The 20,571-nt window shown below is 36.5% G+C and overlaps 1 protein-coding gene across 2 annotated transcripts in view; it reads left to right on the top strand.

The window, feature by feature from the left end:
- Positions 1-20,571, top strand: part of dmtf1 (cyclin D binding myb-like transcription factor 1) — a 38,111-nt gene that overhangs the window by 3,167 nt on the left and 14,373 nt on the right. The window lies entirely within an intron of this gene.

Raw genomic sequence — 20,571 nt, 5'->3', positions numbered from 1 at the left:
TAAGATGCCACAATAAACTTATCTGACGGTTCCTTCGGTTCTTCTGCGACAAAATGGTACTGGTATTTGTGATTGTTAGTGTTACTGTAAATTCAGCACACGTGCTGTTAAACCTTTGTGAAGAAAGTGTTCAGTTTGAGGGGGAAAAACACAACTTTAGTATTTTGTAGTGATGGGTTGATGAGGCGTCATGAAGCGTTTCGACACGTTGCAAAACTGTATTGATACTGTGTCGATACTGTGTCACTAAATACTGACATCTGCTGGACATTAAAAATCCCTGCAGGCAACCTATGGACCGACTCAACTGACACTGATTTGATGCCCTAGTACAGGGGTCACCAACCTTTTTGAAACCAAGAGCTACTTCTTGGGTACTGATTAATGCGAAGGGCTACCAGTTTGATACACACTTAAATAAATAAATATATTGTCATTTGTAAGTTACACGTAAGTGTGATTTAAACAAGAATAGCTAAATAAATAAATTTATATACCGTATTTTCCGCACCATAAGGCGCCCTGGGTTATAAGCCGCGCCTTCAATGAACGGCATATTTCAAAACTTTGTCCACCTATAAGCCGCCCCGTGTTATAAGCCGCATCTAACTGCGCTAAAGGAATGTCAAAAAAACAGTCAGATAGGTCAGTCAAACTTTAATAATATATTAAAACCAGCGTGATGTGGGCGCGCATGGAGTCGTATATCAACATGGACGGAGCTGCGTGAAAAAAGCCACCCGGCCTCTTCGCGTAAACTTAAACTTCCCTTAACCACTCGCTCATCTTTTCTTCATCCATCCATCCCTTCGAGTTAGCTTTTATGATGACGCCGGCTGGAAAGGTCTCTTTTGGCAAGGTCTTCCTTTTGAATATCACCATGGGTGGAAGTTTCTGGCCATTAGCATGGCAAGCTAGAACCACAGTGAAGGATGACTTCTCATTCCCTGTGGTGCGAATATTCACCGTACGTGCTCCCGTTGTATCCACAGTGCGGTTCACAGGAATATCAAAAGTCAGTGGAACCTCGTCCATGTTGATAATGTTCTCTGGCCGGATCTTTTTTTCAGCTATCTTGTTTTTACAATATGCACAGAAAGTAGCCAGCTTTTCTTGAAAGTCTTTAGGCAGTTGCTGTGAAATAGTAGTCCGTGTGTGGATGGAGAGATTGCGTCTTTTCATGAACCGGATCCCTGTCGCTTAGTAGGAGCCATTTTGTGGTCTTTACAGATGTAAACACACAAAGGAAATGAAACGGTAATATCCGCGCGCTTTTTCTTCTTCTACGCGGGCGGGTGGTTGCTTACAGTAGAAGAAGAAGCGCTTCCTGTTCTATGGGGGCGGGTGCTTACCTTGGCGGTTGCTTGCGTAGAAGAAGAAGCGCTTCCTGTTCTACCGGGAAAAAAGATGGCGGCTGTTTACCGAAGTTGCGAGACCGAAACTTTATGAAAATGAATCTTAATATTAATCCATATATAAAGCGCACCGGGTTATAAGGCGCACTGTCAGCTTTTGAGAAAATTTGTGGTTTTTAGGTGCGCCTTATAGTGCGGAAAATACGGTATATAAAAAAATGGGTATTTCTGTCTGTCATTCCGTCGTACATTTTTTTTTTCCTTTTACGGAAGGTTTTTTGTAGAGAATAAATGATGAAAAAAACACTTAATTGAACGGTTTAAAAGAGGAGAAAATACGAAAAAATTTAAAATAAAATTTTGAAACATAGTTTATCTTCAATTTCGACTCTTTATAATTCAAAATTCAACCGACAAAAAGAAGAGAAAAACTAGCTTATTTGAATCTTTTTGAAAAAATAAAAAAAATAATTTATGGAACATCATTAGTCATTTTTCCTGATTAAGATACATTTTAGAATTTTGATGACATGTTTTAAATTGGTTAAAATCCAATCTGCACTTTGTTAGAATATTTAACAAATTGGACCAAGCTATATTTCTAACAAAGACAAATCAGTATTTCTTCTAGATTTTCCAGAACAAAAATTTTAAAAGAAATTCAAAATACTTTGAAATAAGATTTAAATTTGATTCTACAGATTTTCTAGATGTGCCAGAATAATTTTTTTTGAATTTTAATCATAGTAAGTTTGAAGAAATATTTCACAAATATTCTTCGTCGAAAAAACAGAAGCTAAAATATTTATTATTCTTTACAATAAAAAATAAATAAATTTACTTGAACATTGATTTAAATTGTCAGGAAAGAAGAGGAAGAAATTTAAAAGGTAAAAATGTATATTTGTTTAAAAATCCTAAAATCATTTTTAAGGTTGTATTTTTTCTCTAAAATTGTATTTCTAAAAGTAATAAGAAGCAAAGTAAAAAATAAATGAATTTATTTAAACAAGTGAAGACCCATCCAGGGTTCTTTTGGCTCATAGGACTCCTGAGGCAGCAGACAGGTACCGACAGGCCAAGCGGTGTGCGGCTTCAGCGGTCGCGGAGGCAAAAACTCGGACATGGGAGGAGTTCGGGGAGGCCATGGAAAAAGACTTCCGGACGGCTTCGAAGCAATTCTGGACCACCATCCGCCGCCTCAGGAAGGGGAAGCAGTGCAGTGTCAACACAGTGTATGGTGAGGATGGTGCTCTGCTGACCTCGACTGCGGATGTTGTGGATCGGTGGAGAGAATACTTCGAAGACCTCCTCAATCCTACCAGCACGTCTTCCTATAAGGAAGCAGGGCCTGGGGAATCTGTGGTGGGCTCTCCTATTTCTGGGGCTGAGGTTGCCGAGGTAGTTAAAAAGCTCCTCGGTGGCAAGGCCCCGGGGATGGATGAGATCCGCCCGGAGTTCCTTAAGGCTCTGGATGTTGTGGGGCTGTCTTGGTTGACAAGACTCTGCAACATCGCGTGGACATCGGGGGCGGTACCTCTGGATTGGCAGACCGGGGTGGTGGTTCCTCTCTTTAAGAAGGGGAACCGGAGGGTGTGTTCTAACTATCGTGGGATCACACTCCTCAGCCTTCCCGGTAAGGTCTATTCAGGTGTACTGGAGAGGAGGCTACGCCGGATAGTCGAACCTCGGATTCAGGAGGAACAGTGTGGTTTTCGTCCTGGTCGTGGAACTGTGGACCAGCTCTATACTCTCGGCAGGGTCCTTGAGGGTGCATGGGAGTTTGCCCAACCAGTCTACATGTGCTTTGTGGACTTGGAGAAGGCATTCGACCGTGTCCCTCGGGAAGTCCTGTGGGGAGTGCTCAGAGAGTATGGGGTAACGGACTGTCTTATTGTGGCAGTTCGCTCCCTGTATGATCAGTGTCAGAGCTTGGTCCGCATTGCCGGTAGTAAGTCGGACACGTTTCCAGTGAGGGTTGGACTCCGCAAGGCTGCCCTTTGTCACCGATTCTGTTCATAACCTTCATGGACAGAATTTCTAGGCGCAGTCAAGGCGTTGAGGGGATCTGGTTTGGTGGCTGCAGGATTAGGTCTCTGCTTTTTGCAGATGATGTGGTCCTGATGGCTTCCTCCGGCCAAGATCTTCAGCTCTCACTGGATCGGTTCGCAGCCGAGTGTGAAGCGACTGGGATGGGAATCAGCACCTCCAAGTCCGAGTCCATGGTTCTCTCCCGGAAAAGGGTGGAGTGCCATCTCCGGGTTGGGGAGGAGATCTTGCCCCAAGTGGAGGAGTTCAAGTACCTTGGAGTCTTGTTCACGAGTGGGGGAAGAGTGGATCGTGAGATCGACAGGCGGATCGGTGCGGCGTCTTCAGTAATGCGGACGCTGTATCGATCCGTTGTGGTGAAGAAGGAGCTGAGCCGGAAGGCAAAGCTCTCAATTTACCGGTCGATCTACGTTCCCATCCTCACCTATGGTCATGAGCTTTGGGTTATGACTGAAAGGACAAGATCACGGGTACAAGCGGCCGAAATGAGTTTCCTCCGCCGGGTGGCGGGGCTCTCCCTTAGAGATAGGGTGAGAAGCTCTGTCATTCGGGGGGAGCTCAAAGTAAAGCCGCTGCTCCTCCACATCGAGAGGAGCCAGATGAGGTGGTTCGGGCATCTGGTCAGGATGCCACCCGAGCGCCTCCCTAGGAAGGTGTTTTGGGCACGTCCGACCGGTAGGAGGCCACGGGGAAGACCCAGGACACGCTGGGAAGACTATGTCTCCCGGCTGGCCTGGGAACGCCTCGGGATCCCCCGGGAGGAGCTGGACGAAGTGGCTGGGGAGAGGGAAGTCTGGGCTTCCCTGCTTAAGCTGCTGCCCCCGCGACCCGACCTCGGATAAGCGGAAGAAGATGGATGGATGGATGGATGGTGTTACTGTAAATTCAGCACACGTGCTGTTAAACCTTTGTGAAGAAAGTGTTCAGTTTGAGGGGGAAAAACACAACTTTAGTATTTTGTAGTGATGGGTTGATGAGGCGTCATGAAGCGTTTCGACACATTGCAAAACTGTGTTGATACTGTGTCGATACTGTGCCACTAAATACTGACATCTGCTGGACATTAAAAATCCCTACAGGCAACCTATGGACCGACTCAACTGACACTGATTTGATGCCCTAGTACAGGGGTCACCAACCTTTTTGAAACCAAAAACTACTTCTTGGGTACTGATTAATGCGAAGGGCTACCAGTTTGATACACACTTAAATAAATAAATATATTGTCATTTGTAAGTTACACGTAAGTGTGATTTAAACAAGAATAGCTAAATAAATACATTTATATATATACAAAAATGGGTATTTCTGTCTGTCATTCCGTCGTACATTTTTTTTTCCTTTTACGGAAGTTTTTTTGTAGAGAATAAATGATGAAAAAAACACTTAATTGAACGGTTTAAAAGAGGAGAAAACACGAAAAAAATTAAAATAACATTTTGAAACATAGTTTATCTTCAATTTCGACTCTTTAAAATTAAAAATTCAACCGACAAAAAGAAGAGAAAAACTAGCTAATTTGAATCTTTTTGAAAAAATAAAAAAAAAGAATTTATGGAACATCATTAGTAATTTTTCCTGATTAAGATACATTTTAGAATTTTGATGACATGTTTTAAATTGGTTAAAATCCAATCTGCACTTTGTTAGAATATTTAACAAATTGGACCAAGCTATATTTCTAACAAAGACAAATCAGTATTTCTTCTAGATTTTCCAGAACAAACATTTTAAAAGAAATTCAAAATACTTTGAAATAAGATTTAAATTTGATTCTACAGATTTTCTAGATTTGCCAGAATAATTTTTTTGAATTTTAATCATAGTAAGTTTGAAGAAATATTTCACAAATATTCTTTGTCGAAAAAACAGAAGCTAAAATATTTATTATTCTTTACAATAAAAAACAAAGAAATTTACTTGAACATTGAATTAAATTGTCAGGAAAGAAGAGGAAGAAATTTAAAAGGTAAAAAGGTATATTTGTTTAAAAATCCTAAAATCATTTTTAAGGTTGTATTTTTTCTCTAAAATTGTATTTCTAAAAGTAATAAGAAGCAAAGTAAAAAATAAATGAATTTATTTAAACAAGTGAAGACCCATCCAGGGTTCTTTTGGCTCATGGGACTCCTGAGGTAGCAGACAGGTACCGACAGGCCAAGCGGTGTGCGGCTTCAGCGGTCGCGGAGGCAAAAACTCGGACATGGGAGGAGTTCGGGGAGGCCATGGAAAAAGACTTCCGGACGGCTTCGAAGCAATTCTGGACCACCATCCGCCGCCTCAGGAAGGGGAAGCAGTGCAGTGTCAACACCGTGTATGGTGGGGATGGTGCTCTGCTGACCTCGACTGCGGATGTTGTGGATCGGTGGAGAGAATACTTCGAAGACCTCCTCAATCCTACCAGCACGTCTTCCTATAAGGAAGCAGGGCCTGGGGAGTCTGTGGTGGGCTCTCCTATTTCTGGGGATGAGGTTGCCGAGGTAGTTAAAAAGCTCCTCGGTGGCAAGGCCCCGGGGGTGGATGAGATCCGCCCGGAGTTCCTTAAGGCTCTGGATGTTGTGGGGCTGTCTTGGTTGACAAGACTCTGCAACATCGCGTGGACATCGGGGGCGGTACCTCTGGATTGGCAGACCGGGGTGGTGGTTCCTCTCTTTAAGAAGGGGAACCGGAGGGTGTGTTCTAACTATCGTGGGATCACACTCCTCAGTCTTCCCGGTAAGGTCTATTCAGGTGTACTGGAGAGGAGGCTACGCCGGATAGTCGAACTTCGGATTCAGGAGGAACAGTGTGGTTTTCGTCCTGGTCGTGGAACTGTGGACCAGCTCTATACTCTCGGCAGGGTCCTTGAGGGTGCATGGGAGTTTGCCCAACCAGTCTACATGTGCTTTGTGGACTTGGAGAAGGCATTCGACCGTGTACCCCGGGAAGTCCTGTGGGGAGTGCTCAGAGAGTATGGGGTAACGGACTGTCTTATTGTGGCAGTCCGCTCCCTGTATGATCAGTGTCAGAGCTTGGTCCGCATTGCCGGCAGTAAGTCGGACACGTTTCCGGTGAGGGTTGGACTCCGCCAAGGCTGCCCTTTGTCACCGATTCTGTTCATAACCTTTATGGACAGAATTTCTAGGCGCAGTCAAGGCGTTGAGGGGATCTGGTTTGGTGGCTGCAGGATTAGGTCTCTGCTTTTTGCAGATGATGTGGTCCTGATGGCTTCCTCCGGCCAAGATCTTCAGCTCTCACTGGATCGGTTCGCAGCCGAGTGTGAAGCGACTGGAATGGGAATCAGCACCTCCAAGTCCGAGTCCATGGTTCTCTCCCGGAAAAGGGTGGAGTGCCATCTCCGGGTTGGGGAGGAGATCTTGCCCCAAGTGGAGGAGTTCAAGTACCTTGGAGTCTTGTTCACGAGTGGGGGAAGAGTGGATCGTGAGATCGACAGGCGGATCGGTGCAGCGTCTTCAGTAATGCGGACGCTGTATCGATCCGTTGTGGTGAAGAAGGAGCTGAGCCGGAAGGCAAAGCTCTCGATTTACCGGTCGATCTACGTTCCCATCCTCACCTATGGTCATGAGCTTTGGGTCATGACCGAAAGGACAAGATCACGGGTACAAGCGGCCGAAATGAGTTTCCTCCGCCGGGTGGCGGGGCTCTCCCTTAGAGATAGGGTGAGAAGCTCTGTCATTCGGGGGGAGCTCAAAGTAAAGCCGCTGCTCCTCCACATGGAGAGGAGCCAGATGAGGTGGTTCGGGCATCTGGTCAGGATGCCACCCGAAGGCCTCCCTAGGAAGGTGTTTCGGGCACGTCCGACCGGTAGGAGGCCACGGGGAAGACCCAGGACACGCTGGGAAGACTATCTCTCCCGGCTGGCCTGGGAACGCCTCGGGATCCCCCGGGAGGAGCTGGACGAAGTGGCTGGGGAGAGGGAAGTCTGGGCTTCCCTGCTTAGGCTGCTGCCCCCGCGACCCGACCTCGGATAAGCGGAAGAAGATGGATAGATGGATGGATTATTTTTTTACACATTTTTATAAAAAAAATTTAAAAAAAGTTTTTCCGACGTATTACATTTCAGACAATTTCTCTTCTTAGTTATTATTTCTCCGGCTGTAGAAAAGAGCCGCTCACAGGGCACAGAGGAGGTGACACAGTTGGCGTATCGGTCACGTGACCAAAACAGCTCATGATCGGTCACGTGACTTTCTAAAACCGACACAGGGTTTTGCTCTATGAGCTCGACGCATGCGCCGATGCATCGGTGTTGCTGGACCCATCACTAGTATTTTGTTTGTTGCTTCAGTGGATTTGGAGAAAAATAAGTGAACTGCTGTCTATATCAGTGTTTTTCAACCTTTTTGAGCCAGGGCACATTTTTTGCGTTGAAAAAATGCGGAGGCACACCACCAGTAGAAATTATTAAGAAAATAAAACTCAGTTGACAGTAAGAAGTTGTTGTCACAATTGTTGGATATGACTTTGAAGCATAACCGTGCATCAATATAGCTCTTGTCTCAAAGTAGGTGTACTGTCACGACCTGTCACATCACGCCCTGACTTATTTGGAGTTTATTGCTGTTTTCTTGTGTTTAGCGTTTTACTTCTTGTCTTGCGCTCCTATTTTGGTGGCTTTTTCTCTTTTTTTGGTATTTTCCTGTAGCAGTTTCATGTCTTCCTTTGTGCGATATTTCCCGCATGTACTTTGTTGTAGTAATCAAGAATATTTCAGTTGTTTTTATCCTTCTTTGTGGGGACATTGTTGCTTGTCATGTCATGTTCGGATGTACATTGTCTTTGTCTCCACAGTAAGTCTTTGCTGTCGTCCAGCATTCTGTTTTTGTTTACCTTGTAAGCCAGTTCAGTTTTAGTTTTGTTCTGCATAGCCTTCCCTAAACTTCAATGCCTTTTCTTAGGGGGACTCACCTTTTGTTTATTTTTGGTTTAAGCATTAGACACGTTTTTACCTGCACTTTGCCTCCCGCTGTTTCCGACATCTACAAAGCAATTAGCTACCGGCTGCCACCTACTGATATGGAAGAGTATAACGTGGTAAGTCTGCCGATCTCCAAACAGTACAGAAACTCAACAACAACACATCATTTGCAGACTATAATTACTGGTTGGCAAAAAATAGTTTTAACCCAAATAGGTGAAACTAGGTAATCTCCCACGGCACACCAGACTGTATCTCACGGCACACCAGTATTCCGCGGCACAGTGGTGGAAAAACACTGGTCTCGACTATTAATAATCAAAATATAACTAACGTGAAAAGCCAAAGGGTTTTATCTTTTATTACTAAATGTTTTTGTTATTTCCATTTAGACAGAAAACATACATGTATTGCATGTAATTGCATTAGGGCTGCAGCTAACGATTATTTTTCTATCGATTAATCTATAGATTATTTTTTCGATTAATCGGTTAATCTATAGATTATTTTTTCGATTAATCTATTGATTATTTTTCCTTTTACCGATTTTTTTTTAAATTTAAAATGAAGAGGAAAAAATAAATGTAGGCCAGTTTTTTCAAAAGGCATGGCTTTTATTTACAAAAAAAAAAGTATGGCCACTCAGTCAACATTGACAACAACATGACAAAATATTCTGTAACAATGTAAACATTTAATACTTTTAACATTTAACAAAATTAAAAGTAGCTTATTTGCTTTTTAATGTGCAAATATAAAAGTAAACATCCAGTGCAAATCTTAATATTCTGGAATAGTATAAGCATTTAAAAAGTAAAAGTATTGCTTATTTTGCTTTAAAATGTGCAAAAATAAAGATAAACATCCAATACAAAAAAGTGCAAAACGGAAATATTCTGTAACAAGTGTAAACATTTCAACAAAAGTAAAAGTATTGCTTATTTGCTAAAATGTGCAAAAATAAAGCTAAACATCCAATACAAAAAAGTGTACAGTGTAAACATTTCAACAAAAGTAAAAGTATTGCTTATTTTGCTTAATAACACAACAATGATAGTATGATTAAAGTGAAAGTTAATTGTTGGTTTGTACATAGTATATGTAACTGTTAATGTTGTAAAAGGTATTTGCACAACTAATTAACGTTAGCGTTTGTGACACGTCTTGTGCCGTGGGGTTCTTTCAGGACCGACAGACTGAACGCCAGACGGCTTTGCCAGGTTTACAATCTTTTAATTTTACACAAAGTCTTTTCTCTTCCAACTGCGCGGATCGCGCACCTGGGCACGTTTGCGGCGTCGCTCCCGGCGCGCCCCGCCTCGCCGCTCGCCGCCGCCGCCTCTCCACAGCGTTAAAGAGGAGCGCGTCTTTGTAAACACTGAACAGGCACGCCAAACGCGCCTCTCAGAGCGAAACGGTGCTTTAGTTTATGAATTTACAACGCAGATACAAATGACACATTCATGTTTTTGTGTAATAATGACAACGTATACGCACGCGGACGATTGACTTGTTGATGGTGATGGCAAGAACGCTGTCGGGGGTTTTCTTTTCAAATGTTCGTTCATAGCCGTTGTGCTGCTATGATAGGCCATTTCCGCTCGACACAGTGTGCATACAACAACATTATTAGGCCGTTTATTGAAATACTCCCACACTTTTGACGACTTTTGGCGTGCTTTTTTCCCCTCGCTCGCATCGTCTGCTTTGCGCTCCGCCATGACAGTAAAGTAGTGTGACGTAAATATGCGACGCGCCGACGCACAAAAACGGCGTCGACGTATTTACGTAACCGATGACGTCGACTACGTCGACGCGTCGTTTCAGCCTTAAATTGCATATCTTTTAAACTTTAATATTATGTGTTATTGCAACAAATATACTATCATGTATTTAAAACATGTTTTTAGTTAAAATTGATGTAATTAACATCTGCTTGACTTATGATTTCAAAGCAAGTTATCCATCAAATTGTACATTGTAGCCCTGAATCATTTATGACTAATAATAATAATAATATTAAAGAATGATCTACTATATCTTTTTACATAGACGATCATTTTTTGGGGATTTTGCAGTTGCAGTAGAAAAAAACTGGCAGCTCAGTCGCCACAATTTTACTGTAAAATTCACAGTGTTTTTTTTTTACAGCATATTACTGTAATTGGAAACACGATACAATTGTTTTTTTCACCGTTAAATCCCTTGTAACCCTGAATAATTTATGACTAATAATAATGATAGTATTAAATAATTGTCTGATATATTTTTACATAGAAAATATACATATTTTTTATTTTGCAGTTGCAGTAGAAAAAACTGGCAGCTCAGTCACCACAATTTTACTGTAAAATTCTGTGGGTTTTTTTTCACAGCATATTGCTGTAATTGAAAAAACGATACAATTGTTTGATTTTTTCCGTTAAATCCCTTGTAACCCTGAGTAATTTATGACTAATGATAATGATAATATTAAATAATTGTCTGATATATATTTTACATAGACAATATATATTTGTATTTTATTTTGCAGTTGCAGTAGAAAAAAACTGGCAGCTCAGTTGCCACAATTTTACTGTAAAATTCTGTGGTTTTTTTTTTTTAATAGCATATTACTGTAATTGGAAAAACGGTACAATTGTTTATTTTACCGTTAAATCCGTGGTAACCCTGAATAATTTATGACTAATAATAATGATAATATTAAATAATTGTCTGATATATATTTTACATAGACAATATATTTGTATTTTATTTTGCATTTGCAGTAGGAAAAAACTGGCAGCTCAGTCGCCACAATTTTACTGTAAAATTCACTGTTTTTGTTGTGTTTTTTTACAGCATATTACTGTAATTGTAAAAACGGTAGAATTGGGTTTTTTTTACCGTTGAATCCGTTGTAACCCTGAAAAATTTATGACTAATAATAACAATAATAATATTACATAATTATCTATTATATCTTTTTACATAGACAATATTTTTATTTTGCAGTTGCAGTAAAACAAAACTGGCAGCTCAGTCGCCACAATTTTACTGTAAAATTCACAGTGTTTTTTGTTTTTTTTTACAGCATATTACTGTAATTGAAAACAAGATACAATTGTTTTTTTTAAACGTTAAATCCCTTGTAACCCTGAATAATTTATGACTAATAATAATGATAATATTAAATAATTGTCTGATATATTTTTACATAGACAATATACATATTTTTTATTTTGCAGTTGCAGTAGAAAAAACTGGCAGCTCAGTCGCCACAATTTTACTGTACAATTCTGTGGGTTTTTTTTTTCACAGCATATTACTGTAATTGGAAAAACGATACAATTGTTGTTGTTTTTTCCGTTAAATCCCTTGTAACCCTGAGTAATTTATGGCTAATGATAATGATAATATTAAATAATTGTCTGATATATATTTTACATAGACAATATATTTTTTATTTATTTTGCAGTTGCAGTAGAAAAAAACTGGCAGCTCAGTCGCCACAATTTTACTGTAAAATTCTGTGGTTTTTTTTTTTAATAGCATATTACTGTAATTGGAAAAACGGTACAATTGTTTATTTTACCGTTAAATCCGTGGTAACCCTGAATAATTTATGACTAATAATAATGATAATATTAAATAATTGTCTGATATATTTTTACGTAGGCAATATATTTATTTTTTATTTTGCATTTGCAGTAGGAAAAAACTGGCAGCTCAGTCGCCACAATTTTACTGTAAAATTCACTGTTTTTGTTGTGGTTTTTTACAGCATATTACTGTAATTGTAAAAACGGTAGAATTGTTTGTTTTTTTACCGTTGAATCCGTTGTAACCCTGAAAATGTTTTACTAATAATAACAATAATAATATTACATAATTATCTATTATATCTTTTTACATAGACAATATTTTCATTTTGCAGTTGCAGTAAAACAAAACTGGCAGCTCAGTCGCCACAATTTTACTGTAAAATTCACAGTGTTTTTTTTGTTGTTGTTTTTTACAGCATATTACTGTAATTGGAAACAAGATACAATTGGTTTTTTTTTAACCGTTAAATCCCTTGTAACCCTAAATAATTTATGACTAATAATAATGATAATATTAAATAATTGTCTGATATATTTGTACATAGAAAATATACATATTTTTTATTTTGCAGTTGCAGTAGAAAAAACTGGCTGCTCAGTCGCCACAATTTTACTGTAAAATTCTGTGGGGTTTTTTAATAGCATATTACTGTAATTGGAAAAATGGTACAATTGTTTATTTTACCGTTAAATCCGTTGTAACCCTGAATAATTTATGACTAATAATAATGATAATATTAAATAATTGTCTGATATATTTTTACGTAGGCAATATATCTATTTTTTATTTTGCATTTGCAGTAGGAAAAAACTGGCAGCTCAGTCGCCACAATTTTACTGTAAAATTCACTGTTTTTGTTGTTGTGTTTTTTATAGCATATTACTGTAATTGTAAAAACGGTAGAATTGGGGGTTTTTTTACCGTTGAATCCGTTGTAACCCTGAAATTTTTTTACTAATAATAACAATAATAATATTACATAATTATCTATTATATCTTTTTACATAGACAATATTTTTATTTTGCAGTTGCAGTAGAACAAAACTGGCAGCTCAGTCGCCACAATTTTACTGTAAAATTCACAGTGTTTTTTTTGTTGTTGTTTTTTACAGCATATTACTGTAATTGGAAACACGATACAATTGGTTTTTTTTTAACCGTTAAATCCCTTGTAACCCTGAATAATTTATGACTAATAATAATGATAATATTAAATAATTGTCTGATATATTTGTACATAGAAAATATACATATTTTTTATTTTGCAGTTGCAGTAGAACAAAACTGGCAGCTCAGTCGACACAATTTTACTGTAAAATTCAGTGTTTTTTTGTTTTTTTTTACAACATATACTGTTATTGGAAAAACGGCACAATTGTTGTTGTTTTTTACCGTTAAATCCGTTGTAACTCTGAATAATTTATGACTAATAATAATAACAAATAATATGAAATAATTGTCTGTTATATCTTTTAACTGGCAGCTCAGTCGCCACAATTTTACTGTAAATTCAGTGTTTTTTTGTATTTTTTTACAGCATATTACTGTAATTGGAAAAACGGTACAATTGCTGGGGGGTTTTTTACCGTTAAATCCCTTGTAACCCTGAATAATTTATAAATAATAAAAATAATATTAAATAATTGTGTATTATATCTTTGCACATGGACGATCATTTTGGGGGGATTTTGCAGTTGCAGTAGAAATTTTTTGGGGGGGATTTTGCAGTTGCAGTAGAAAAAAAACTGGCAGCTCAGTCGCCACAATTTTACTGTAAAATTCACAGTGTTTTTTTTTTTTTTTTACAGCATATTACTGTAATTGGAAACAAGATACAATTGTTTTTTTTAAACTGTTAAATCCCTTGTAACCCTGAATAATTTATGACTAATAATAATGATAATATTAAATAATTGTCTGATATATTTTTACATAGAAAATATACATATTTTTTATTTTGCAGTTGCAGTAGAAAAAACTGGCAGCTCAGTCGCCACAATTTTACTGTAAAATTCACAGTGTTTTTTGTTTTTTTTCACAGCATATTACTGTAATTGGAAAAATGATACGATTGTTTTTTTCACCGTTAAATCCCTTGTAACCCTGAATAATTTGTGACTAATAATAATGATAATATTAAATAATTGTCTGATATATTTTTACGTAGACAATATACATATTTTTTATTTTGCAGTTGCAGTAGAAAAAACTGGCAGCTCAGTCGCCACAATTTTACTGTAAAATTCACAGTGTTTTTTTTTTCTCCACTGCATATTACTGTAATTGGAAAAACGATACAATTGTTGTTGTTTTTTTACCATTAAATCCATTTTAACCCTGAATAATTTATGACTAATAATAATGATAATATTAAATAATTGTCTGATATATTTTTACATAGACAATATATTTTTTATTTATTTTGCAGTTGCAGAAGAAAAAAACTGGCAGCTCAGTCACCACAATTTTACTGTAAAATTCAGTGTGTTTTTTTCCAGCATATTACTGTAATTGAAAATACGGTACAATTGTTTTGTTTTTTTCCCCGTTAAATCCGTTGTAACCCCGAATAATTTATGACTAATAATAATAATAATATTAAATAATTGTCCATTATATCTTTTTACATAGACGATACATATTTTTTAATTTTGCAGTTGCAGTAGAACAAAACTGGCAGCTCAGTCGACACAATTTTACTGTAAAATTCACAGTGTTTTTTTTTTTACAACATATACTGTTATTGGAAAAACGGCACAATTGTTGTTGTTTTTTACCGTTAAATCCGTTGTAACCCTGAATAATTTATGACTAATAATAATAACAAATAATATGAAATAATTGTCTATTATATCTTTTAACTGGCAGCTCAGTCGCCACAATTTTACTGTAAATTCAGTGTTTTTTTGTATTTGTTTACAGCATATTACTGTAATTGGAAAAATGGTACAATTGCTGGGGTTTTTTTACCGTTAAATCCCTTGTAACCCTGAATAATTTATAAATAATAAAAATAATATTAAATAATTGTGTATTATATCTTTGCACATAGACGATAATTTTGGGGGGATTTTGCAGTTGCAGTAGAAATTTTTTGGGGGGGGATTTTGCAGTTGCAGTAGAAAAAAACTGGCAGCTCAGTCGCCACAATTTTACTGTAAAATTCACTGTGTTTTTTTTTTTTTACAGCATATTACTGTAATTGGAAATACGATACAATTAGATTTTTTTTACCGTTAAATCCCTTGTAACCCTGAATAATTTATGACTAATAATAATGATAATATTAAATAATTGTCTGATATATTTTTACATAGACAATATTTTTATTTTGCTGTTGCAGTAGAAAAAACTGGCAGCTCAGTCGCCACAATTTTACTGTAAAATTCTGTGTGTTTTTTTAATAGCATATTACTGTAATTGGAAACAAAATACAATTGGGTTTTTTTTCACCGTTAAATCCCTTGTAACCCTGAATAATTTATGACTAATAATAATCCATCCATCCATCCATTTTCTACCGCTTATTCCCTTTGGGGTCGCGGGGGGCGCTGGAGCCTATCTCAGCTACAATCGGGCGGAAGGCGGGGTACACCCTGGACAAGTCGCCACCTCATCGCAGGGCCAACACAGATAGACAGACAACTTTCACACTCACATCCACACACTAGGGCCAATTTAGTGTTGCCAATCAACTTATCCCCAGGTGCATGTCTTTGGAGGTGGGAGGAAGCCGGAGTACCCGGAGGGAACCCACGCAGTCACGGGGAGAACATGCAAACTACACACAGAAAGATCCTGAGCCCGGGATTGAACCCAAGACTACTCAGGACCTTCGTATTGTGAGGCAGATGCACTAACCCCTCTGCCACCGTTAACGTTTTGGAAGATAATGATCTTATGTTTAAGAAGCCCATATTATAGGTAGTGGGCTGTTTTGAGGAGTTTTTGTTGAAATTATCCGTAGTAGCAATATTAATAATGTTGTGTTTATTATGTGTAGTGCACTTTAAATAATGATAATATTAAATAATTGTCTGATATATTTTTACATAGAAAATATACATATTTTTTATTTTGCAGTTGCAGTAGAAAAAACTGGCAGCTCAGTCGCCACAATTTTACTGTAAAATTCTGTGGGGGTTTTTTTCACAGCATATTACTGTAATTGAAAAAACGATACAATTGTTTGATTTTTTCCGTTAAATCCCTTGTAACCCTGAATAATTTATGGCTAATGATAATGATAATATTAAATAATTGTCTGATATATATTTTTACATAGACAATATATTTTTATTTTATTTTGCAGTTGCAGTAGAAAAAAACTGGCAGCTCAGTCGCCACAATTTTACTGTAAAATTCTGTGGTTTTTTTTTTTAATAGCATATTACTGTAATTGGAAAAACGGTACAATTGTTTATTTTACCGTTAAATCCGTGGTAACCCTGAATAATTTATGACTAATAATAATGATAATATTAAATAATTGTCTGATATATATTTTACATAGACAATATATTTTTTATTTATTTTGCAGTTGCAGTAGAAAAAAACTGGCAGCTCAGTCGCCACAATTTTACTGTAAAATTCACAGTGTTTTTTTTTTAATAGCATATTACTGTAATTGGAAAAATGGTACAATTGTTTATTTTACCGTTAAATCCGTTGTAACCCTGAATAATTTATGACTAATAGTAATGATAATATTAAATAATTGTCTGATATATTTTTACGTAGGCAATATATCTATTTTTTATTTTGCATTTGCAGTAGGAAAAAACTGGCAGCTCAGTCGCCACAATTTTACTGTAAAATTCACTGTTTTTGTTGTGGTTTTTTACAGCATATTACTGTAATTGTAAAAACGGTAGAATTGGTTTTTTTTTTACCGTTGAATCCGTTGTAACCCTGAATTTTTTTTACTAATAATAACAATAATAATATTACATAATTATCTATCATATCTTTTTACATAGACAATATTTTTATTTTGCAGTTGCAGTAGAACAAAACTGGCAGCTCAGTCGCCACAATTTTACTGTACAATTCACAGTGGTTTTTTTGTTTTTGTTTTTTTTACAGCATATTACTGTAATTGGAAACACGATACAATTGTTTGTTTTTTTAACCGTTAAATCCCTTGTAACCCTGAATAATTTGACTAATAATAATGATAATATTAAATAATTGTCTGATATATTTTTACATAGACAATATACATATTTTTTATTTTGCAGTTGCAGTAGAAAAAACTGGCAGCTCAGTCGCCACAATTTTACTGTAAAATTCAGTGGGGGGTTTTTTTCAGCATATAATTGGAAATACGGTACAATTGTTTTTTTTTTTCCCGTTAAATCCGTTGTAACCCTGAATAATTTATGACTAATAATAATAATAAAATTAAATAATTGTCCATTATATCTTTTTACATAGACGATACATATTTTACCTGGTTAAATAAAGGCTAATAATAATAATAATAACATAGACGATACATATTTTTTAATTTTGCAGTTGCAGTAGAACAAAACTGGCAGCTCAGTCGACACAATTTTACTGTAAAATTCAGTGTTTTTTTGTTTTTTACAACATATACTGTTATTGGAAAAACGGCACAATTGTTGTTGTTTTTTACCGTTAAATCCGTTGTAACTCTGAATAATTTATGACTAATAATAATAACAAATAATATTAAATAATTATCTATTATATCTTTTAACTGGCAGCTCAGTCGCCACAATTTTACTGTAAATTCAGTGTTTTTTTGTATTTGTTTACAGCATATTACTGTAATTGGAAAAATGGTACAATTGCTGGGTTTTTTTTACCGTTAAATCCCTTGTAACCCTGAATAATTTATAAATAATAAAAATAATATTAAATAATTGTGTATTATATCTTTGCACATAGACGATAATTTTGGGGGGATTTTGCAGTTGCAGTAGAAATTTTTTGGGGGGGATTTTGCAGTTGCAGTAGAAAAAAACTGGCAGCTCAGTCGCCACAATTTTACTGTAAAATTCACTGTGTTTTTTTTTTTTTACAGCATATTACTGTAATTGGAAATACGATACAATTAGATTTTTTTTACCGTTAAATCCCTTGTAACCCTGAATACTTTATGACTAATAATAATGATAATATTAAATAATTGTCTGATATATTTTTACATAGACAATATTTTTATTTTGCTGTTGCAGTAGAAAAAACTGGCAGCTCAGTCGCCACAATTTTACTGTAAAATTCTGTGTTTTTTTTTTTCACAGCATATTACTGTAATTGGAAAAACGATACAATTGTTTGTTTTTTTCCATTAAATCCCTTGTAACCCTGAATAATTTATGACTAATAATAATGATAATATTAAATAATTGTCTGATATATTTTTACATAGACAATATATTTTTTATTTATTTTGCAGTTGCAGAAGAAAAAAACTGGCAGCTCAGTCGCCACAATTTTACTGTAAAATTCACGGTGGTTTTTTTTTTTCACAGCATATTACTGTAATTGGAAAAACGATACAATTGGATTTTTTTACCGTTAAATCCGTTGTAACTTTGAATAATTTATGACTAATAATAATGATGATATTAAATAATTGTCTGATATATTTTTACATAGACAATATACATATTTTTTATTTTGCAGTTGCAGTAGAAAAACTGGCAGCTCAGTCGCCACAATTTTACTGTAAAATTCAGTGTTTATTTTTTGTTTTTTTTACAGCATATTACTGTAATTGGAAACACGATACAATTGGGGTTTTTTTAACCGTTAAATCCCTTGTAACCCTGAATAATTTATGACTAATAATAATGATAATATTAAATAATTGTCTGATATATTTGTACATAGACAATTTTTTTCTTTTCATTTTGCAGTTGCAGTAGAACAAAACTGGCAGCTCAGTCGCCACAATTTTACTGTAAAATTCAGTGTTTATTTTTTGTTTTTTTTACAGCATATTACTGTAATTGGAAACACGATACAATTGGGGTTTTTTTAACCGTTAAATCCCTTGTAACCCTGAATAATTTATGACTAATAATAATGATAATATTAAATAATTGTCTGATATATTTGTACATAGACAATTTTTTTCTTTTCATTTTGCAGTTGCAGTAGAACAAAACTGGCAGCTCAGTCGACACAATTTTACTGTAAATTCAGTGTTTTTTTGTATTTTTTAACAGCATATTACTGTAATTGGAAAAACGGTACAATTGCTGGGGTTTTTTACCGTTAAATCCCTTGTAACCCTGAATAATTTATAAATAATAAAAATAATATTAAATAATTGTGTATTATATCTTTGCACATAGACGATAATTTTTGGGGGATTTTGCAGTTGCAGTAGACATTTTTTGGGGGGGGATTTTGCAGTTGCAGTAGAAAAAAACTGGCAGCTCAGTCGCCACAATTTTACTGTAATATTTTTACAGCATATTACTGTAATTGGAAAAAAAAACGTGTTTTTTACCGTCAGATCTGTTGTCATTTTTCCAAAGGGCCCTCTCAGGGCAGCCATAAAGGGTTTAGAAACCAGATTTAGATGAATAAAATAAACAGTTCAGTTGTTACTAATTAGGGCCCACATGGCCCATTGCATAAGGACTCCCACAGGGAGTCCTTATGCAATGGGACATAAGGACCTATTGAATTTGTAAGGTTTTATTATTATTATACCGGCCGCCTCTTTGAGCACTAATTTGACCCACTTAACATGCTTCAAAACTCACCATATTTGACCCACACATCAGGACCTGCAAAAATTGTCTTTTAATGAAAAAACCGAACCCCAAAACTCAAAATTGCGCTCTAGCGCCCCCTAGGAAAAAAAAAAACTAGACTGCCTGTAACTCCCACTAGGAAGGTCGGAAAGACATGAAACAAAATTCTCTATGTAGGTCTGACTTAGACCTAGATTTCATAATTGTACTTCCTTGGGCAGAAATCAACAGGAAGTTGGCAATTCCCCCTTCAAGACAAAAAAGTACTAAAAACAGTCACTTTTGCCTCTTTGAGCTGTAATTTGACCCCCTTAACATGCTTCAAAACTCACACATCAGGACTGGCAAAAATTGCGATCTAATATAAAACCTAACCCCAAATCTCAAAATTGCTCTCTAGCGCAATTTTTGAATAAAACGCTGAAAAAACTGCTCCTCGGAAGAAAAAAATGACAAAACTGCCTGTAACTCCCACTGGAATGGTCGGAGAGACATGAAACAAAAAACCTTTATGTAGGTCTCACTTAGACCTACATTTCATAGATTGACAACTCCCAGCAAAAATCAACAGGAAGTTTGCTATTCCCCCTTCAAAACACATTTTTTGTAAAAACCGGTCACCTTCCTTCAAAAACTATCTCCTCTGAGCGCGTTTGTCGTTTCGGCTTCAAACTAACACAGGAGAGAGATTAAACCCTTGTGTATAAAAGTACAGAACAGCGTTTTTCTAACTGCTCCGGTTTTGATTCTATGACCCTTCAAAGAACCGCTGCGCTGCTGTTTTTTTTAAGATGGCTGCTTAAAAACCAGCGTGCCTACACAATGCAGACAAGGTAGGTACACTAGACAAAAGTATTGGGACACTTATGACGGAAACTGGACAAAAGTATTGGGACACTTAGGAATAAAACTGGACAAAAGTATTGGG

This window comes from Nerophis lumbriciformis, linkage group LG25 (genome assembly GCF_033978685.3).
Source record: "Nerophis lumbriciformis linkage group LG25, RoL_Nlum_v2.1, whole genome shotgun sequence".
Taxonomy (NCBI): Eukaryota; Metazoa; Chordata; class Actinopteri; order Syngnathiformes; family Syngnathidae; genus Nerophis; species Nerophis lumbriciformis.
This window is presented reverse-complemented; position numbering and strand designations above follow the sequence as displayed.